The sequence below is a fragment of the Chamaea fasciata genome, unplaced genomic scaffold, assembly GCF_029207755.1.
Source record: "Chamaea fasciata isolate MVZ Bird 193981 ecotype frontalis unplaced genomic scaffold, bChaFas1.0.hap1 SCAF_15, whole genome shotgun sequence".
NCBI lineage: Eukaryota > Metazoa > Chordata > Aves > Passeriformes > Sylviidae > Chamaea > Chamaea fasciata.
In genome coordinates, this window is record NW_027094100.1 from 7563289 (window position 1) to 7582943 (window position 19655).

Genomic DNA, 19655 nt, shown 5'->3' on the forward strand with positions numbered 1-19655 from the left:
TCCTCAGGTTTTGGGGGGTTTATTTTGGGCTTCTGTTTCTCCTCTGGATCCTTCCACATTTTAACAATGGGCTCTTAGCTTTAAAGGCTGTTCTTGAACTCGTCTGTCTTGCCATTAGTGATCACAGATTAAAAATGCTTCTGTTCTTGTGTGAGGGTAAAAGACTTATTTCTGTGTTCTCCTCTGTGTACTCAGTGTCTCCTATAATCTCTTGGGCTTTTTGTCCTGCAGATTCTCCAAATGTGTTTCAGGGTTAAAGAAAGAAGGACTCTTGACATTTGCTGTGTCTTTGCTGTAATCTTCCACACAGACTGAGGAACTGTCCATTTGCCTTATGGTCCCTAAACTTTCAAACAAGAGGTTATAGCAGGAGAAAGTGAGGGGAGAGAGACAAATGAGGCCTCCTTAAAAATAAAAATAAAATTAATTGGATGCTGAGAGGATGTAAAGATAAATGCCACATCTCCCAGCACTCCTGGAATTCCTGGGGTTGCACAAGGTGAATAGAGAATTAAAGATGAGTTCAGACATAGGCCTCCAGGATGGATTTCTCTCTTGAAGGTCTTCTGGCTTTTTTCAGTTTAGCAAACCTCCTTGCAGACCTGCTTCATCCAGCAATAGTCTCTCCAGCTAAAAGTGATGCCAAAATCTTCTCCAAGAGCTGAAAGAAATGCAAAATAAGGTTATTTCTGCATACCTCAGCTGGTCCAAATTCTGCTGAAATTAAAAGTATTTTACAATGTTCCAGTATTTTGTTTCTATGTATTTCTATAGTTCTGTTCCCTGCCTTGTGGGAGGAATTAGAACTGTTAAAATATCAAGGGACTGGGATCCTCCAGTCTTCTCCTCTAGTAAAATGATCCCACCTTTTATATGACTTTGAATTGTCCAACTTTTTCCTATGATGTGAAAAACATGTTGACAATAATGAAATCTGCTTAGTTTCTGTAGGAATTACTGCTTTAGTTTGGTGCCACTGTAAATTCTGGCATGCTTTTACAAGGAAGATGTCTGGAGTTTCGTTTATAGAAGAAAATTAACAATAAGCATGTAAGACTGATAAGAAAAGCTCTGCTTGCTTTTGAGCCAAGCAATTAAAAAAGCGGAAGAATTGTAAATGAAAGGAAATCTCTCTAGCTATCTAGATTCTAATTTTGTTGCTATAAATTAATTTAATTTAATTTAATGGATTTTTTCAAAGCTGAAAATTACATTTAAGGTGAAAAAATGAACTGTCATTCAGCTATTCTTTTAGAGGTAATATTACATTAATATTTATGTTTTAATATGTTTTCCTTCCTCAGAGAAAATCTGAGCTCTCGTCTTTCAAGGTGAGGACAATTTAACTCCTAACCCCAAGAAATGAGGTGTGGAACAAAAACACTGAGGTGTGTAGGGAAGCTGATCCAGGAAGGTGACAGGAAGCAGCCATTACACACCCAGTTTCCATAGCTTGGAAAAAGTTGCTTTGACTATCTCTGACATTACTCTTGAGCCCCTGGCTGTAGCCTATGAAAAATGTGGGAGTTCAACACCTTCTGGGATTACACTTGGCCAATCATGCTGTTAAGTGGAATGGCAGAGTCACCATCCCTAGAAGAGTTCAAGAAACAAAAGGACGTGGCACTTTGTGACATGGTTTAGAGGGCAGAGGGCAATCAGGGCAAAGATTGGACTTGGTGATCTTGGAAGTCTTTTCCAACATTTACAATTCCAGGATTCTAGGCCAAGTAATGCAGAAATGCAATGCAGTCAGTGAAGTTTGGGCAGGTCCAAATGGACAGGGGATATGTTTCAGCCAAGCACATCTATCCTGGCTCCTGCAGGAAAAACACCCGCTGAGGAGATGGAGCTTTTTCATTTCTTCTGCTCTTTGAATGTGATCCTGTCACATTGTCCAGAGGTGTCACTGGCCATTCCCTGACAACATCCCATTCTTCATTGGATCTGTGAGTCTTTGAGGTCATGAGTCCTCGTGGAGGGAGGGATGTGGCTGGTGAAAGCCTTGGCTTTGGTGTTATGTGCTTGAGGTACAGGCCAGCAGTATGTAGGTTGGTAAATGAGATGATCGTGTTTTCAGGGCACAGATTGTTTGCCCAGAAGAATCCCTCAAAGTGGGGGTTGTCTGTGTCTTTCCAGAAAGCCCAGTTTCTGGCACAAAATGTTGTTTATAGGGGGCCGGTTTGGGAATATGGAGTTGCTGCTTGTCCTCAGGCTCATCCTGTATTTATCTGCCTTTATTTTAATTGGATAATTCTTGGCTCTGGAAATGTTTCCTTTGAGTAATTACAGCTTTTCTTTCTTCCTCTGCCTCGAACACATGGTCTGAGGGAGGTCTCATCACTTCTCAAGGGCTTCTCTCTCTACTACATTACTTCTCCCTGCCAGTGTCTTCAGCAATCCCCTCTCAAAACACATCAGGTGCTTCTAAATTCCTTCAAATTGACTTGAATGGTAGTTTGGGGAAGCAGACAAGGATTAACTGCCTATGTTTGATTGTTTTTCTGGGTGTTCTTGAAGAGCTGTCTTGGTCTCACTTTGCTTAAACCTTTTCAACAGATAAGGCTGCTTATTTCTTTCAAACATTTTGAAGCTCCCCAGCCACAGAATTTATCGGGTAATTTCTGGTGTCTGGATCTACAAAGCTGGGGGTGCAGCTCCTTCCCTGTTCCCTTGCTGCTCATCAGATTTCAGGTAATGCCTGAGTGCTGTGTTGTGACTTTGAAAGCCATTTCCCAGCATGATTTCCAGACACCTTTTTCCAGACTCCATGCTCTTACATTGTTGGTTAGACAACGTTATCAGTGAGGGAGGATGCAATAGCTAGCTGGCAGCTAGTGCAGCTGGTACAACCACAGCACTGCTGGAGATGCCAGGGAGCCCCACTGCTCCTGAGTGTGCTCCCTGGTACCTGAGCCTGGGCAAGCATTTGTTCTGGTGCCATCTAACAAAACACCTGTACAAACCAGTGTGGTCTTCTGAAACTCTTTCTTCTTCATGGCAACGGGCTACCTCAAAATGGAGGAAACACATTTTTATTGTAGAAGGTGATGCTCATAAGGAAATTATGACATCAGGGTGAACCCTATTGCTCTTTACAACTCCCTGAAAGGAAGTTGTAGCCAGGTGGGAGTTGGTCTCTTCTCCCAGGTAACAAGGGGCAGGATGAGAGGAAATGGTGTCAAGTTGTGCTAGGGGAGGATTAGATTGGATATTAGGGAGAAAATCTTGGCTGAAAGTGTTGTCAAGCATTGGAACAGCCTGGCCAGGGCAGTGGTAGAGTCATCATCCCTGCAGAGATTTAAAAGACATGTGGCATTTGGGGATGTGGTTTAGTGGTGAACTTGGCAGTGTTGGGTTAGACTTGATTAATTGAAATGTATTTTCCAACCAAAATAATTCTACAATTCTATGAAGGAAGAAATAAATTCAGGTTCAAGCAGAAAGTTGGGAGGTGATGCTTCATGTTCTGCAGCCTACGGTCACCACCCTGTGTGTGATGCCAAGTGTCTGGTCATTAAAGTGCTGAGGTGACAGGAGGACAGAGCTCCTTACATAAACAGCAAGGACAAGACAAAAGACGTAGTGGAGAAAGGAGCTAAATTTGCCTCTACATATAGCTGACTCACACAGAAACATCATCGATTTATAGGTTGCCTCCTGGACTGGCCCTGGAGCGAATTCACCCTGGAGTCAGTGGAAACACTTACGGGCAATTCAGTGGGAGTTCAACTTGGCCATAGGGAATATTTTCGCCTTTGCGGCTCTTCGGTTTTTGTTGAATTGTTTCTTTCAAGTCTGTGGAGTGCTAATGGGCAGCACTCAGCCTGATGAGGCAGACACATAATTCTTAGAGCATCGCTGCCTCAGCTACTGATGAAACATGACTTTGTGCTGAAATCACATCTGGGGCACTGAGGAAACAGGGTTTGGAGCAGATGTTGGTGCGGTGCTGCCTGGAGATTGCTTCAGGGAGATCTTGCTCAATCACCCATCAAAACAGCATCTGTGCCATTGAGTGAAAGCTGTGGGGCTGGAAAGGGACCTGGAGGGTGCCAAGGAGGAAAGGTAAAAGGGTGGAACAGGCAACAAGTGATGGGTCACAGAATCATAGGATGGTTTGGCTTGGAAGGGACCTTGTAAAAGTCATCTTGCCCAACATCCCTATAATGACCCTGGACACCTTTTAGACCAAACTGCTCCGAGCCTCATCCAATCTCACCTGGAATGTTTCCAGGGATGGGGCATCCACCTGTCTGGAGAACCTATGCCAGTGTTTTACCACCCTCATTGTAAAAATCTTCCTTACATCTAATTAAATTGACCTTTTTAGGACAAAGGGTAATGGTTTTAAACTACCAAAGGGCCAGGAAAGGATAGGGTGTTTTGAGGACACCAGGCACTATTGGTGAGGAGACACTCTTTGCCCAAAAAGGGAAAACTAAGACTAAAGAGCACCTAAGCTTTTTAGTGGAACATTCGGGATTTGTCGTGGGGCTGCTATGTTCACAGAGCAGCAGCCCCCTCAGAGAGCCCCCTGTGTGGGCAGCAAACCAAGGGAGAGCTTGGGGGCTTTCCTCCTCTGCCAGGCAGCAGTTTGTGCTCCCACTGCTGAAATTCGTGGGATGACTCCCCCTGACACCACACTATGAAACTAGGGGAGCAGAGAGCTGGGAGCAGCCCCCCCCCCACTCCAAAAATATCATCTCCATGACCACTACAGTGCAGCCCTGCCCAGCTGCACAGGGATGGCTCCCTTCCAAGGTCAGCAGTTAAAGGAAATTATCCTATCAGGAAAGGAAACCCCCTTAACATCAATACAAGAATTAATCTGAGCATAATGCAGGGCCCTGGTGATTCTTGCTTGCAGTCATTATTTCTCACTCATGGAAAGGCTGCTTGTTTTCGACCTTATCATTCAATCACAAGATGTTTGTGAAGGCTGGGGGCAATTTTGAGATTGGAGTTTTGCCATCTCAACTATTAAACAGTACAAAGTTTATTATTAAACAGGTGGAGTCATGCATATGGGTGATTAGAACTTTTTTTAAGTACCATTTAGAACTACCATTCCTATCACCACTGAAAATTGTTCCACAGCAAAATTATTTTTATAGTTAAAATTTTTTGATCTGATTTGGGGTACATTCAGAGCATGTTTGTACTGTGGTGCCATCAGATGTGAGAAAAAATCTCATCTGGTGGATGTTCCAACAGCAGAAAGGACATTTGAAACTTCCAGCCATCTCTTCAGTGATGATGTGAGGCAGAAGAGGCTTTTAAAGCCAAATTCTGTAAAATTTAGTTATGTGATTGGGAGATACAGCTTGGATGGAGGCACCAGGTGGTGCTGGGAATGTGGGTCTGGAAGGAAACCTCTGTGCTTCGAGCATTTCCAGAGAAAGGTTTTGAAGTGGTATTCCTGATAGCACCACTTGCGCTGTGACACAGCAGCAATGCCAGAGCCTTTCCAAGGAAGCCATCTGGAAACTGGGCCTAATCCCAGACTTCTGCTCATAAATGTTTGTGTGTGTTTACTCACCCCTGGACCTCTTCTGCAAATACCGTCTGCAATTAAACCCCATCCCAGCCTTCCTGCTCTGAGGCTGCCTTAGCTAACCCAGGCTCTGGGGAGAGGGGGGACAGTGGCTTCTGTGGGTGCTGCTGTTATTCCCTGTGATGTGACCTGCTGGGTGCTGTTGGTGAGGCTGCCTGGGGTTTGCTGCAGGTGTGTGCTGGCACAAACTGCAGCTCCATATTCTCTCCTTGTTCTTGAGGCTCTCCTGGGGATTTGGGGAGGCAATCTAACCTCTAATCCAATTGTTGTGGGAGCTTAATTATGCTCAGATTCTTGCTAGAGAGAAAAAAAGTCTCCCACCAGAGCAGCTGTGATTCAGGACTGCTTCCATGGGAGGAGGCTCCTGCTGCCCCTGGGCACCCTGCCAGCTGAGGGTCCTGTTAGGAGAGGGAGGAGGAAATTGTGCAGCCTTAAACAGACACTCTGATAATGTCCCCTTGGTCCACTCAACCTCCAGTTTACCCAAGGCGGGGTTAATTGCATCTGGCTTCTTGGTTTTGGGCATTACTGGGTGTTCCATCTCTCCTCCAAGGTGCAGATGGGAAGATCTCACAAGAAAGGGAGATGAGGAATTTATGGGAGATGAGGAATCCATTTACTTAAACCCTTGTATGAAAATGTACTGATTCAATTCCATTCTGCTTGGGAAATCTGAAAATCAGAATTAAATCCCTACACAAACATTATGGTGAGGGATGAAATGTTCTCTCTCTCTCCTTGGATTTAAACTGCGAATACAAGGTCCTGCTCTACATGAGGCAGAAAAGGAATGTGATTCCCAGTGATTGGTTATTGGATCTTGGTTTGTCTCATGGGCACCTGAAAAAGAACTTTCTCCTGTTCACCAAGGTTTGATTTGGAAGGGGTGTGGAAGGGTGGAAGTTGCTGACATGTTTCAGTCCCCGTGCTCTTGCAGTGGGTACCTGGTGGCTCCTCAGCAGCTTTGCCAAGCTGTGAGGCCAAAAGCACCTTGTCACTCCTGCACCTCCCACCTCACATGCACTGGTGGCAGCTGATGCTGGAACAAGGAGCGCGTGTCTTTTCTTTGAAAGTGAGAACAGGGCTTTGCAGTCCTGGGTCTCGGCAGTTGTATCCAGAGATATTCATCTGAGCTTGGGCTCAAAGTGAGGGCTGCGCTCCCGGCGCTGGGATGGCCGGGTCCCGTCTCTCCCGGCGCTGGGACGGCCGGAGCCCGTTCTCCCAGCCCTGAGCAAGAGGTCCCTCTGCTGGGATCTGCGCTGCACAGCCGGCCCGGAGCAGCGCCCACGCCTCTGCGGCCCTGGGCTCCCCTCGGGCGGGGCTGGACACAGCGGGTTCGTCCATCTGACCCCGCGGCAAGCGAGGGGAAACGCTGCTCCGGGAAGGATTCCTGACACCCCTTCCTTCTTCCCGGGTCCTTGAGCCGCTCGCTGGCCGTGGCTGGATGGCACATCGCGGCTCTGCTTTCGCAGACGCGCCGGGGATCTGCCCAAGAGCCCTGCCAGGCTCTCCCGGGATCTCGCAGGGACATTCCGAGGTTCTCCCAGGCTGTGTCGGAGGGCGGTGGGGGCCGGCAGCATCCCCCTCCCTGGCTGCACAGGGGCTGCCCCGGGAGCAGGGCACACAGGGCAGGGTGAAGGCGGCGGGGTACGCCCTGCCCCTCTGCAATTGCAGTTTCCTTAGTGCAAAAACAACCCGGGAGGAAAACCGGGACACCTGGCTCGTTTGCCGGGAAGAAAGGAAGAAACCCACCAGGGAGAGGTTTGCTCGCACTGCAAGAAGCAGCTGTGGGTAGCAAAGAAACAATCCCATGACAGAGGTCAGCAGGGAAGTTTATCCCTGCTGGCCGTGGGAGGGAGGAATCACCTCTCCCCGCCTTTGGACACGCAGTCGGTGGAGCCTTGAGGGTTGCGGCTTGCCTGGCTTTGTTTATGATTTCTGTGATGTCCCCACCCCGCGCCCAAGGGCTTGGCAGGTTCGGGGAGGGCAGGGAGCGCAGGAGCGGGGTGGGAATGCTGCGGGACAATGCAGGCACGGGCTGAGCAAGTGCTCCCGCCGGGCCAAGGTCACTCATTGTTCCCGCGAGTATAAATAGCCGTGCTGTAACAACGCAAACCCCAGCCTGGAAATCAAAACTTGATTTCTTCTTCAGCTCCGTACTGAGGAAAGTGGAACGAGTCACCCGGAGAGAAAGGAGTGTCTCCAGGAATGCCCTGTCCACAAAGCAGATCTATAAAACATTGTTAAAAAGTTATGCCCAAATTTTCTGTTAGTACCAGTTACAAGATTTTTTTTTCCCTCTGCAAACTACAAGAGGTAAATCTGCTCTGAGCAGAGATGTAAAATAATTAGTGTGCTTTCCCCTGTTATAAATTAATGTGATACTGGTATGTCACAAATGCAAATGACAATGTTACTTCAAAATCAGGTTCAGAAAAAAAAATCAAGTTTCCATTTGACAAATATTTAGATATAAGAATTACACAGTGGTTTAATTTTTTTTCAATAGCATGGCTAAACCTCAGCAAAATCCTCACCGTATTCATCCCTTGAGTGAAGTAATTGGTTTTGCTGCTTTGGAGAAGGACTGGCTCTGCAGGGTAACTGTCTTCACCAGTGCAGGTTCAAGGGCATCAAAAGTGAAAACATTCTTGTTCATTGGCTCCTGCTGCCCACTCACAGCCTGTTCAATGAGGTCTGTGGTTTCAGTCTCATCCCCAGTGATCTTGTGTAACAGATTTAATCCCTCTCTAAACCTTTTTGTGATACTGTCTGGCTCTGGACTGTCCATGTTGCCCAACATGAGGAGGGGGCTTTGGGTCAGGATAGCAGAGCAGGATATACCTTTTCATTAGTGAGGTTCTCCTTTCAGAGAACAGACCTGAAATCAGTTTAATTGAAACAAAAGGAGTTGTAAATCTAGTCATCCCCTACCCCAACCCTCATTTCTTAATTTGGGAATTTCACTTGAAGTTGAATATCACCCAAAAATCCATCCATGCTTTGTAAATCATGTGTGCATTGAAGGAAAAAGGCACCACAGATACATTCTCATTAAGGTAAAGGGCAGACTGTAGGTGCAGGTCCTAAACTGGCTGAGAAAAAGGCAGATTAGGGAAGCTGTATAAAATTAATGTCTGTTGTGACAGTGTGAAGTACTTTCATACGTCTCAGAGTCTTTATCCCCTTTCATTGAACAGCTTTCTTTCTTCTATTAAAGAATTTATTGTTTCTAGAAATTGACTGAAAGGCTGGACTTGCATGTCCATTCTTTTGGTGAACCAGAAGTTGTCACGGTTATTTAACTGTTTGTGCCTATCTGACTGGATTGTGGAATGAGAGACAAAATGGTCTGTGCCATTTAGCATTGATGCTGCTGGGATCACGTGTATGACCAAATGGAAAGCTCTGCACTTCAGTTTCAAAACTCTGTTTGCAAGAAAAGTGCTCTGAATTGTGCTCTGGAGTGCTTTGATTGTATTAATGACAGCATTACTGCACCTTATAGCTCCAGTGCATGTGTTAGTTTATATCTCATCTTCCTCTGTCTTGCGAGCCCAGAACAAATATAATTACAGCACATCTTTCCTTTTTAAGTTTCCTGCTGGGATATTTTCTGCTTGAAATCAATGCCTGCCAGTGTGCCTGTGAAATTTCCTGAGGAAGTAGTTTAAATGGTGCTGTAAAAACCAGGACTGATTTAGTAAGCAGGAGCAATCCAACATTGTTTCCAGAAACCCATTGCACAGAGGGAAACAGAGGGCAGAGGGGCTGGGGAGTTTGTGCCCATCAGCTGCCGGCTGCACTGCTCCACAAATATCTGCATGGGAAGAAAAATAAGTGGAGAAAAAGGAACATGGATATGGAGCAAAGCAGATGCAGGACATCAGGAAGGATTGTGTTCTTCAGAGCGACACAGGAAGATCTAATGAAACAAGGGAAACAGCATAATTGCTTCAAACTGCTCTGCTTGCAGAAGGTGTCCTCATCTCTCATTAGCACAATCTAGAGTTCCGCTGTGGGAAACAGCAGAATAATTCCCTTTTTATCTGCTCCAACTGTCTCCTGTCTCGTGTTAGGATGCACCCAGCCCAGTGGCAATTGTTTGCAATCCTGATCTTAGCTGCAACACACTTGGCACCAGCAGCAAGTGGGAGAGTGAGCACTGGCCAGATGGGAGAGGTCCCCAGCACTGCTCTCCCTAAGGAGCACAAAGTCAAGCAGTGAAGATCTGTCTCTTCCTCTCCTGTCTCCTTCCCTTGCTGTTATGTTCCCAGGAGTAGAGGATGTCCCTTTGGCAAAATCTGGGGAGGTACTGCTCTCTGCACACTCACCAAGAGCACCTCTGGTGGGGCCAGGCTGCCTCTGGGAGCGCTGCCAGGCTTGGGGAGGAGGGGTAGACATCACCTCACTTTAAACTCTCACACCGGTGCCAGGCTGCTGCCCTGGGGATGTTGGATTACAGTTGGTGGTCTGCAGGGTCCCTTCCACAGGTAGCTGTGCTTGGCACTTTCATAACATCCCCCTCCTAAGCACTTGAGCCTCTGTGTTAAGAGGTGTTTGAATAGCTCGGTGCAGGCATTGGCATCCTGCTGCGAGGCTGCCAAAGGAGCTGGTGTTTGGGGTGGAAGATTAGAGCAAAGGGCACTTCTAGGGTTATGCATATGTTTTACATCAGTTCACCATCAGATGGAGCAGTTTTAGAAGCAAAGACCAGAATTGTTCCACTTCCACTCTGCCTGAGATAAGCAGTACTATAGCATCCTGCTTTCAGACCAGTAAATCTTCAATTATTTGAGAGCCTTTATCTGTGGGGTAAAACAGTGGGATCACAAGTCACTGTCAATAGTCACTCTCTTGGGAAGTGCAAGAGGCAGCTTTCAGTTTCTTCTTGCGAAAAAAATAGGCATTCAGCCTGAAGCAGTGAGTGCTGCGTGAGTGTGGGGCTGGCAGTGGCTGCACCTCGTGGGGAGCTGGGTCTGCAGGAAGGAAAATCGGAGAGGCTGTGCTGGGCCATGGGAACTGCACCAGCTTGGGGCCAGTACAGAAACTGCAGGGTGGTGTTTCAGGTGAGGTGTTAAAGCAGTTCCCCAGGTGAGTGAGCAGGACAGCGAGGGTTTTCTGTGCCTCAAACACAGATCTGTCCCGTCTCACCTGTGACACCTGATTTTGTTCATGTGGACATTGATTCACTTGAGCCAGGTTGTGCTGCTTTGTTCCAAGAGCAATAATCAGCTGTTTAGGGCAGATATTCAATCTGTGTTCCAAAAAATCACTTAGTATTTACTTTGACACTGCAAGAGTAGCACATAAATAAGTGCCTCTATATTTAGGCATTAGTCCATCAAGGGAAGTTTGCTGGAATGGGGTTTCTGAACTGAGTGAAGTGCACAGTGAGGTGGGGATAAATTCTGGCTGAAGCAGTGCAGATAAAAAGCCTGCATCGTGAGAGACTGAAAAAAATCCCTTTGCCTTGGGAGACCTCTGGAGAGAAGAGAAAAAGAGTATTTTTCATTCCAGCTGTGTAACTCCAGTTCTAGCAAGGCACAGGCTGTTGACTGCATGCTGTCTCCATTAGCATCCAGAGTGCTTCACAGAAACACACCTGCTGACTCCTCTGAATAAGAGAAGTTAAATGAGCTACATTAAAGCCACCTTTCCTTGCCATGAATTTCCAGGAGCTCAATAATGCCGTTTTGGCAAGTTAATCTGGCAGTCTTTGTAGGGATGTCTTTAAAGGGTCATGAAAACCTCTTGTTTTTTTCTAAACAAAAGACTGAACCAAAGGTTTTTGTGAATAATGACCTGAGTTAAAAGACTAGGTGAGCCTGATGTTGCATCAGGTGGTACCTCATCATCCTTATGATGCTGGAACAAACATCCTGATGATGCCTCAGTGTGGGACAGCACCTAATTGTCTGGAGCTTCCCCAGGCATTCACTGACCTCAGCAGCACTCCTGCCCAAGGTGTGCCACATCACCCCAGGCACTTCATATTTGATATCACCTCTTGCTGGCAGCTATAGGTGTGAGGGGTTAAATCCTACCCAGCTCTGAGCACTCATCAGGAATGAGGACCTTTTTAAAGTGCATTAGATTCCTCTCTCTCCTCCTTGCAAAGGCTGCTACAGCTGGGATGCAGACAGGGAAACATGAACCAGCCCAGCCAACACAAGATGACAACCTCCCTCGCATCGCCCAGCCCTGCCCCCCTGTAAATCCACTCCGTTGTTTTTGGCCAGTAAATGAAAGCCGAGCTGAGGCCTTGATCCAAAACTTGGTCCCAGGCTGTGTGGGAGAGTTTGTATACGAACCTACAAAGGACAGACTGTTTTGTTTGCGAGGTTTTTTTGGTGGGTGGTTGATTCCCCTCCTTCCCCCAATCAATTCATTTTAGGTTTCACAAACAATATTAAGCCAATAATGTCTGTGCCAACAAATTGTGATTCTAATCCTGCTTCCTGATACTTGCAATCCTGACTGTTTGTCTGGGTGAGCAATTTGTGTCAGTTGGCTTCTTCCCTGCCTCCCAAATAACTCTCCCACTGTTGGGAAGCCCTCTGCCCAGGCAGGCTGGGAACAGCTCTTCTGCTCCAGCTGCCAGTGGTACTCCAGCTCCTCTGTGGAATGAGCAATCACCCTGCAGGGATGCCCATCTCTGCTCTGCCTGCTGGGGAGAGGGGCTAAGGACATAGTGACATAGGTACTAGGATGAGATTTTGGGTTAACATGAGGAGAAATAACGGGAGGCCACTGAATATGACAACTGGTTAATTTTCAAGCGGCCCGTAGCTATTTTAGTTACAGTCTCTTTTAAGGAGATCAACACTGAGGGCAAATTCCTTCCCAGATAAATCATGCTCATTCCACATGCACGAGAAAGTGGGGAATTTTGTTTTTCAAGTGGCTGCTTTGCATGTTTCCCTGGCTGGCAGCTCGTGTGCCAGTGCCAGGGCTGGGTTCACTGAAAGCCAGGGTTGTCGCTCCGGGTGCGGAGGGGAGTTTTACCCTCATGTGATGTTCATGGGAAAAAACTCCCTAAAATCACAGGATTCTTTTAAAAATCCTTTTAGAGAAGGTGTCACCGCTGTGCTCTTAATAATCTTTTCGGCCTTGGAATAAGGTTTTTGTTTAGAAAGGAAGGGGAAGAACAGCTTTAGGCACGAGCTGCTTTTCCTTAGCCCTGACAGGCTCGTTCACATCCTAAACCTTGGGCATCTGCAGCCCCTGCACTCTCTGCACGCCCTTTGGATGCCCCAGCCCTTTGGATGCCCCAGGCAGGGCAGGCAGCCAACAGCAACACCGGTGCTGTGGCCACCTCCCTGCACAGGACCCAGCTGTTTCCCAGGTCACTTCTGGCCAGAGCTTTGCTGTTCACCTGACCCCGCTCACAAGGCACAGCAGCGGCCCCACAAGATCCCACAAGAGATCCATGGAGGCTGGGAGTGCTGCAGTGGTGAGGACAGAGGATACAGATGCCTGCAGCTCCTCACAGGGACTCTGACCATCACCTCTTTATGCCTGGTAATGACAGATGAGGAAAAGCTTTAGTCTTTGCTGCCTCCTTAGAGCTCCAAGATTTCACTGCAAATACTTTGGTGTGGGAGAAGAATGGAAGACCTGAAATGTGGTGAGCTGACCTTTCCTATTCCTACAGGCAGCTGTAGCTGAGTGTAGAGGTTTCTTTCTCTCCCCTCTGTAAGCTGGGTGCACAGAAAACCATGAATTCCCAAATGCACACACAGAAGAAGTTCCATGCCTTCTACCAGGACCATTCATGGAGATAATTCCTCTGGAGATACTCATGAACACCACGAACATAAACACCACCAATATTTGTCTATTTTATCTAGTGAGATTTATCTGTCTTTTTTTCATGGTTGAACCATGTCCTAGCTCTAACTCAGTTGTAAACATGGCTTAAATTTTCCACATCTGTTACTCTGAATGCGGAAGAATGAAGATGTTTTTGCAAACTCCCTTTAATGCTAGAAGAATTAAGATGATTTAGTTGTCAGAAACAATGCTGGTAACTTCCATTCAGTCTGCACAGCTTTGCACTATACAAGGAGGCCAATATTGCCTTTGGATGCTTCTAAAATTCTTTGCATCTTGTATTTGGTTTATAAAATTATGGCAGGCACTGTGAAGGTGACTTCAGTAAATCACTTAGTCTGTTACACTGGCCCAAAGCTAATCTGAGTCTCTAGCCAAAGCAATGGATTTGGTACATATTAAAATCTAGAGGTTTTCTTACATTTGCATAAACAGCTCTGGGTTTGAGGGTTAAACTGAATTTGTCTTTGGAGGAGTAAAAAACATGTGGCTTGAGGGGGATTTCCCCCTCCCCATGTGTCTCAGGGACCTTTGTGCTTTGTGTGAGTTTTTAATTTTACGTGAACGACCACCAGCTGAAATGATCTGCTCCTTACTGTGGATAACAGCATCTCTAAGAAGAAATACTGCAAAATTGTTCCTACATTTTTCAGTAGCTCTGACCTTAAGCCAGGCCATATTTCTGTAGCTGGCTCCTTTCTTACCAAGAAGCTGAACACACAGGCAAACTCAACCAGATCAAGTGAACTTAGGGCTCCTGTGCTGAATCCTGCCTCTCGGCTCTGTCGTTTGGTTCATTGATGCTTGCTGGAAATGCACTTTCCGTGAGCTCTTCTGACTCATGAAAGGGCTCTGATTTCCTGATGTGTGTTGTGCACATTAAACTCTGCAAGCAGATCCCACTTTGGGCAGCATCTGCTTTTCCCAGCCCTGCTGCAGCCCTGGTATTGTTTTACATGAATCTGAAGGCCATGTGTGTTTGTCCCTTCCTCGGATAATGTCATTTCTGCTAAGAAGCATCATGTGCTTTTTGTTTTGATCCTTTTCCCATGTGCTTGGGATGTACTTGGGGTCATCCTCACTGCAGGCTGAAGATCACATACAGGGCAGTGAATATTTGTTTGCTGGATTTACAAGAAAGGTGTTGACTGCAGTTGCAATGAGTAGTTACTAGTCTATGTCACTGGATTTGATGATAAACTATTTTCTTTGCTAGCTCTTATTGCTGTGAATTTCCTTTGTCCAGAGCAATAGGATGTTCCAAGATAAATATAAGCCTTCTCTTTCACTTAGCAAGTCTGAAAACTTTATTTCCATATGTTCATAGACTGGCCTTTTATCTTCTTTTGAGTTGTGTTTTTTGTTGGTTTTTCGTTGTTGTTTTTTTCTCCTTGAGTTTCAGTCTGAAGGTTTCCCTTTACTCGTGCTTCAAATACCTGCATGGATTTGAGACCTTGCATGGAATTGCCAATAATGCTCTTTTCCCAAAGATATTTACTCAAAAATAAGTATTTGGTACATATTCTTTTTCATTGTGCATAGATGGGGAGGCACAGACTAAACCTACTAAGAATATTGAAGTGGGCTGGTTATGGGGAACCACTTTTAGGGTAATTATGCTTCCCACACCCCACCCATGCACATGATGTTTGTCAGTAAGGCTGCATGAAAAATATTCCCAGTGACAGGTCGCACATGACCAGAGATGTAACTGGTGTCAGCTGAGCTCTCTCGAGAGAAGGCAGAAATGCTGTGGTCTATCAGAAGTACAGAGATACTCAAAGAAAATCTTCTTTATCTGAGTTACTAATTGGAATTGCTGCAGTGCCCTTCTCTGAACAAACTGCTGCATGGGCCAGGGTGACACTTTCAATCTGTGTTTCTGAAAATCTCCTTGGACTCCATCTGTTGCTATCAGTGCTTTTCAAATCCTTAAAAATCAGATTCTAGAATTTACTGTTGTCTGAACTTTTCTGTGCTCTTGAAAACCTTCCTGTGTATCATGGAGCCAAATGCTCTGTTGAAGTGCAGGTCTGTTCTGGATTTAGTTCAAAGGGGCTGGAAGAAATTCTTGGTTTTGTAAAACAGGCAGTGCTGGAGGCCAGTCGCTGCCCCTCCATTGCTGCACGGGCTTGGTCGGAGCCCTGGGATGGCAGATTGGTGACTCAAAGTGTTGGGTTAGTCACAGCCTGATGGGGAATCCAGTGAGATGTCCTGGAAGATTGCACTAGATAGGATGTTCTCCAAACATGGCAAGGAAAGAACAGCTAAAACAACAGAGAATTCAATGCATGCCTTAATTTAACCATGCCTTAGCAACCCTAGCTATGTATTTTCATGACAGCTCCATCCATATTTTGAGAACAATCACTCCCAGCCATTAAACTATCAACTATGTACTCAGTGTAACAAAATAATTCATAAACTGATGGACTAAGTGCCAGGAAAAGATGTGATCAAGCAGTCTCATGATACTCCAGAGAAATAGTGTCTTGCTTCAATGTGCATTTGAGTTTATTTTCTGTTAAAAATAGATGGAGATGAACATAAACTGAACACAGTGAATGTCTGAAATAACTTACAATGAAATGCTGGGGGGGGGAGTTGAAATTGCAGCACCAAAGGAAAAACATAATAAGATCTCTGTATCACTTTGTATCACTGTATATCTTAATATCACTTTGATACTAAGGCAAAACTTGTGGGCTCAACATTATTCTAGGCTTTACTCTCTGTATTTCAGTGACCTTGGCCAAATGAGAGCTGACCCTAGGAGTTTTCCATCCCACTGCCCCCTCAGGAGTGCTCTGTAGGGATTTGAAACTTTCAGGTGCAGCACTCTCACAATGTTCCTTCCTTACAGGAGGGGAATGAAGCAGCAATGCCTGGGGCCCCTTATGGAAAGAGCTACAAGTGGCAGGATGGTTTCTCACTGGTTTCTGTGCCCAGAAAGCCTGGGACCACCCAGTGAGGGCACACAGGCCTCTGTGATCCTGTGTCTTGGGCGTTTTCATGGCTAATAAGGATGAATATGCCTTGATTTCTAAGGGATTTCCTAAATATTTCCTTGGTAGTCTTTACCCCAACCTAATCTCCTAAATTTTTCCAGGGCATTAACTTCTCCTTGCTGATAATTAGGAGTTTGGCTATGCAGAACGCGCTCACTGTGTGCTCTGCACCCCCAGACAAAAGAGGCCTGGTGCACATGGGGGGCACACTGGGGCACCCCCATGTCCCATCAGCCAGGAATGCCTTTGCCAGGGTGGCCAACTCAGCCCCACCTCCCTGGCCAAGCATTCCTGCCTGTAATCCAGGGCGAGACTAACCACCAGATGTCTGACCTCCTCACCCTCCTGGCAACACTAAATGTCCTTTCCTGTAAAGTTCTGCAGGGTTTTATTTTCCTTTCTTTTCCCAGCCTCCAACTGCTGGTTATTATCATTATTAGGCATAAATGGCCTCTTTCACACTCGGCAAGGCGAGTGCTCCTATGAATGAAGCCTAACTAGCGTGAAAGGGTTTGCATGGTGATCCTGGGCAGGATTCAGAGAGTGCCTTGTAACTAAATTAATAAGAGAAAGGAACGTTATGAACACATCCCCTTTCATAAGTGAGGGGATTTTCCCATAGGCCTGGATCAAGAATGTATCCCATACTTTTGCAAATGGAAAAAAAAAAAAAAAGACTGAAGCGAAGCCATTTCCTTAGGATAAGGAAGCCATCTGAAGTGCAGCTAGGAAGAAGGTTTCAAAAACTGAGTAGTGGGGAAGTATTAAGATAATACTCCATCTCCCAGCCCAAATGAACAGTCGTTTCTCAGTGGTGAGTGCAATGGGCTAAGAAGAAATCTGGCAAAAGGCATCCATCTACAGAACCTGGCAAGGAAAAAAATAAAGCGTCTCTTTGCCATGGAACAAATGAGTAATGTCCTTGCACTGTACTTTTAATTTATCATCCATCACATCTATGCACTAAGGGCAAACTGAATGCAAATGTTGCTTTTATTTGCATGAAGGGCTGAAAATAGCTGTATGGAGGTTACAGTTACGGGCATGTAGATATCAAACCTCCCCTACCCGCATCCTGTTACAATTAATGGGCTGTGTTCCTACCACCTCATGCTGCAATGCCCTCAAATATCACAAACTAAGCAGAGTCAAGCAGGATCATTACAAGGAAAGAAGAGCTCTGAAGAATCCTCCTGTGTTGGCAGCACGGGTCACTGAGCTGGCGTTGTCCTGATTCCCAGCACAGCCCTGTGACAGTCTGCCGCACAGAAAAAACAGAAAATACACAACCTGAGACTGAAATTCATTACTCTAACATATTATATAGAGATATTTTTGTCTGTTCCCTAAATTATGATTGATGCACAGCTTCTGCATCATGGTATTTCCTTGGTCAGGCCAGGCTGATCCATTCCTGCACCAAAATCCGGCAGAGTTCATCCCTGAAAGAGCTGATTAGCTCCTCTCTAGAGGGAGCTCCTTCTAGGCTTACAACCATCCCTTCCCCCCTGAACAGAGGGCGAAGCTGAGCTGTGACCACCACAGTTGAAGAGGAAGGAGAACACATTTTTCCAAGAGGAACTGAGAATAAAAGTACTGGAATATAAGTTTTGGAAAATGCATCCCACGGAAATACCAAGCATTCCATGGTCAGAGGTAGGTTCAAACCAACCTCACAGATCTTTAAGACCCACAAAATTCAGGTCCAGAAAGCCCCCGACTGAGCTGCTTCACTTTGCAGGGTGCAGAGATTTCCCCGGGGCTGCCAAAAGTCCCAGTTTCTGGGTGTGCTTCATCCACCGCTTCAAAAGCATTTTGCAGAGGTATCAGGACATGTCTAATCCTCCAAAAAAAAAAAAAAAAAAAAGTGGACATCACGGTCATTTAGCGAGATTCCCCCCCTTTCCCTTTCCTTTGTTAGAGTCGAATGAGGCTGGATGGACTGTTGTTTACAGTCCCTTACAGTGGGCTCTTTTACTGCCAATGCCACAAATGATGTCATTTGTTTAGCGGGAGACTGACTATTAGAAATGCCAAATGCAATTAGGATCTTTCGGTTGGGTTTCACAAGCACTGATAGTGAGAAATGCCTCCTACCTTTTGAACTTTCAGACTAGCGGTGGGATCCTTGCCCTGAGAGGGCTCTTGGCAAAGGTTTCAGCCTCGGGTGAGGAAAGGTTTCACACGGTATTTGCAATTCTCCTCTGAATTTGGAAAGTTCATAAGCTTTCAGCTGGGAGTGACGTCACTGGAAATAACTCCTCTCCTGGGCGAAAAAAACCCCTCATTAACCCCTGGAGACTGTAGAGCCGAGGCTCTGCCTGCTTCAGGTCCTCCAAGTCTGGGAGAAATGGGGCTGAGCTTGGCCAGATGCTGCCAGCTGGTTTGGAGCCAGCGTACTGGGATCCTACTCCACCCATGACACTTAGAGAGAAACAAAGGGTGTAAAGGGTGTGTTAGGGACAGGAAGAGGCGTGATGCTTGTGACCGTACTCCAGCTATTCTCTACTGTCAGATGCCCCTTGAGGGAGGAGGTGGGAGGAGGCCGGAGAGAAAGGCCAGGAGCAGATGGCATTAATTTAGCACAGCCCAAGGCTGAAGCACAATATGCAGAAGCTTGGCCCTTGTTTAGAACCAACCTAAAAATCTGCAGCCCTGTCCTTGCAGGCTGCCCTTTTATCCATCCTGACAGGAGAGGAAACTGGGCATCTGAGCCAGTCCTGAAATTCACCCAGCGAGCTCCAGCTGACATCAGTCATGACGCTGTGAGCATGCAGTGAAGCTCCAGTGGCCCATCCAGCGCTTGCTGACATCAGGGGAAACCTTTCAATGGACTTCAATAGACTGTGGATCAGGCCCCTGGCTCAAAATTGTGGGCATACATGGTTCTTCTTGCTTCTTCTGACCAGAGATGGTAGAAGTGTGCAGCAGACATCTCTTTAATGGCTCTGGCTGTCCAAGCACCTTTCTTCCTCTTCACACACTCCTGTGTGCGACCAGAGTAACACGACACAGACACTTCTAGATTTACAGCATCTGCTTCATTGTGATTTAGTTTCAGCACACTCAGCATGAAGAATGCCACTCACTATGACTGCAGAGCTCTGTGGTGTTCAGCCCTGCCCTCGACTCTCCCCTTCTTCAACAAGAGAGTGCTTCTCAACCTGATGTTGACTTAACTGTAAAATTTAGAACCAAGAAAACCTTAAAGGTCCATTTTCTTTATTAGGCCCTATCAGTTCTTCTGGGAAGAT

The 19655-nt window shown here is 46.2% G+C and overlaps 1 protein-coding gene across 1 annotated transcript in view; it reads left to right on the plus strand.

The window, feature by feature from the left end:
• The first annotated feature begins 1928 nt into the window (after positions 1-1928).
• SMAD5 (SMAD family member 5) overlaps positions 1929-19655 on the plus strand; it is a 57962-nt gene continuing 40235 nt past the window's right edge. The window contains exon 1 of the mRNA XM_066197354.1: positions 1929-1949. The gene's annotated coding sequence lies outside the window, so the exon portion shown is untranslated. The remainder of the gene's footprint in view (positions 1950-19655) is intronic.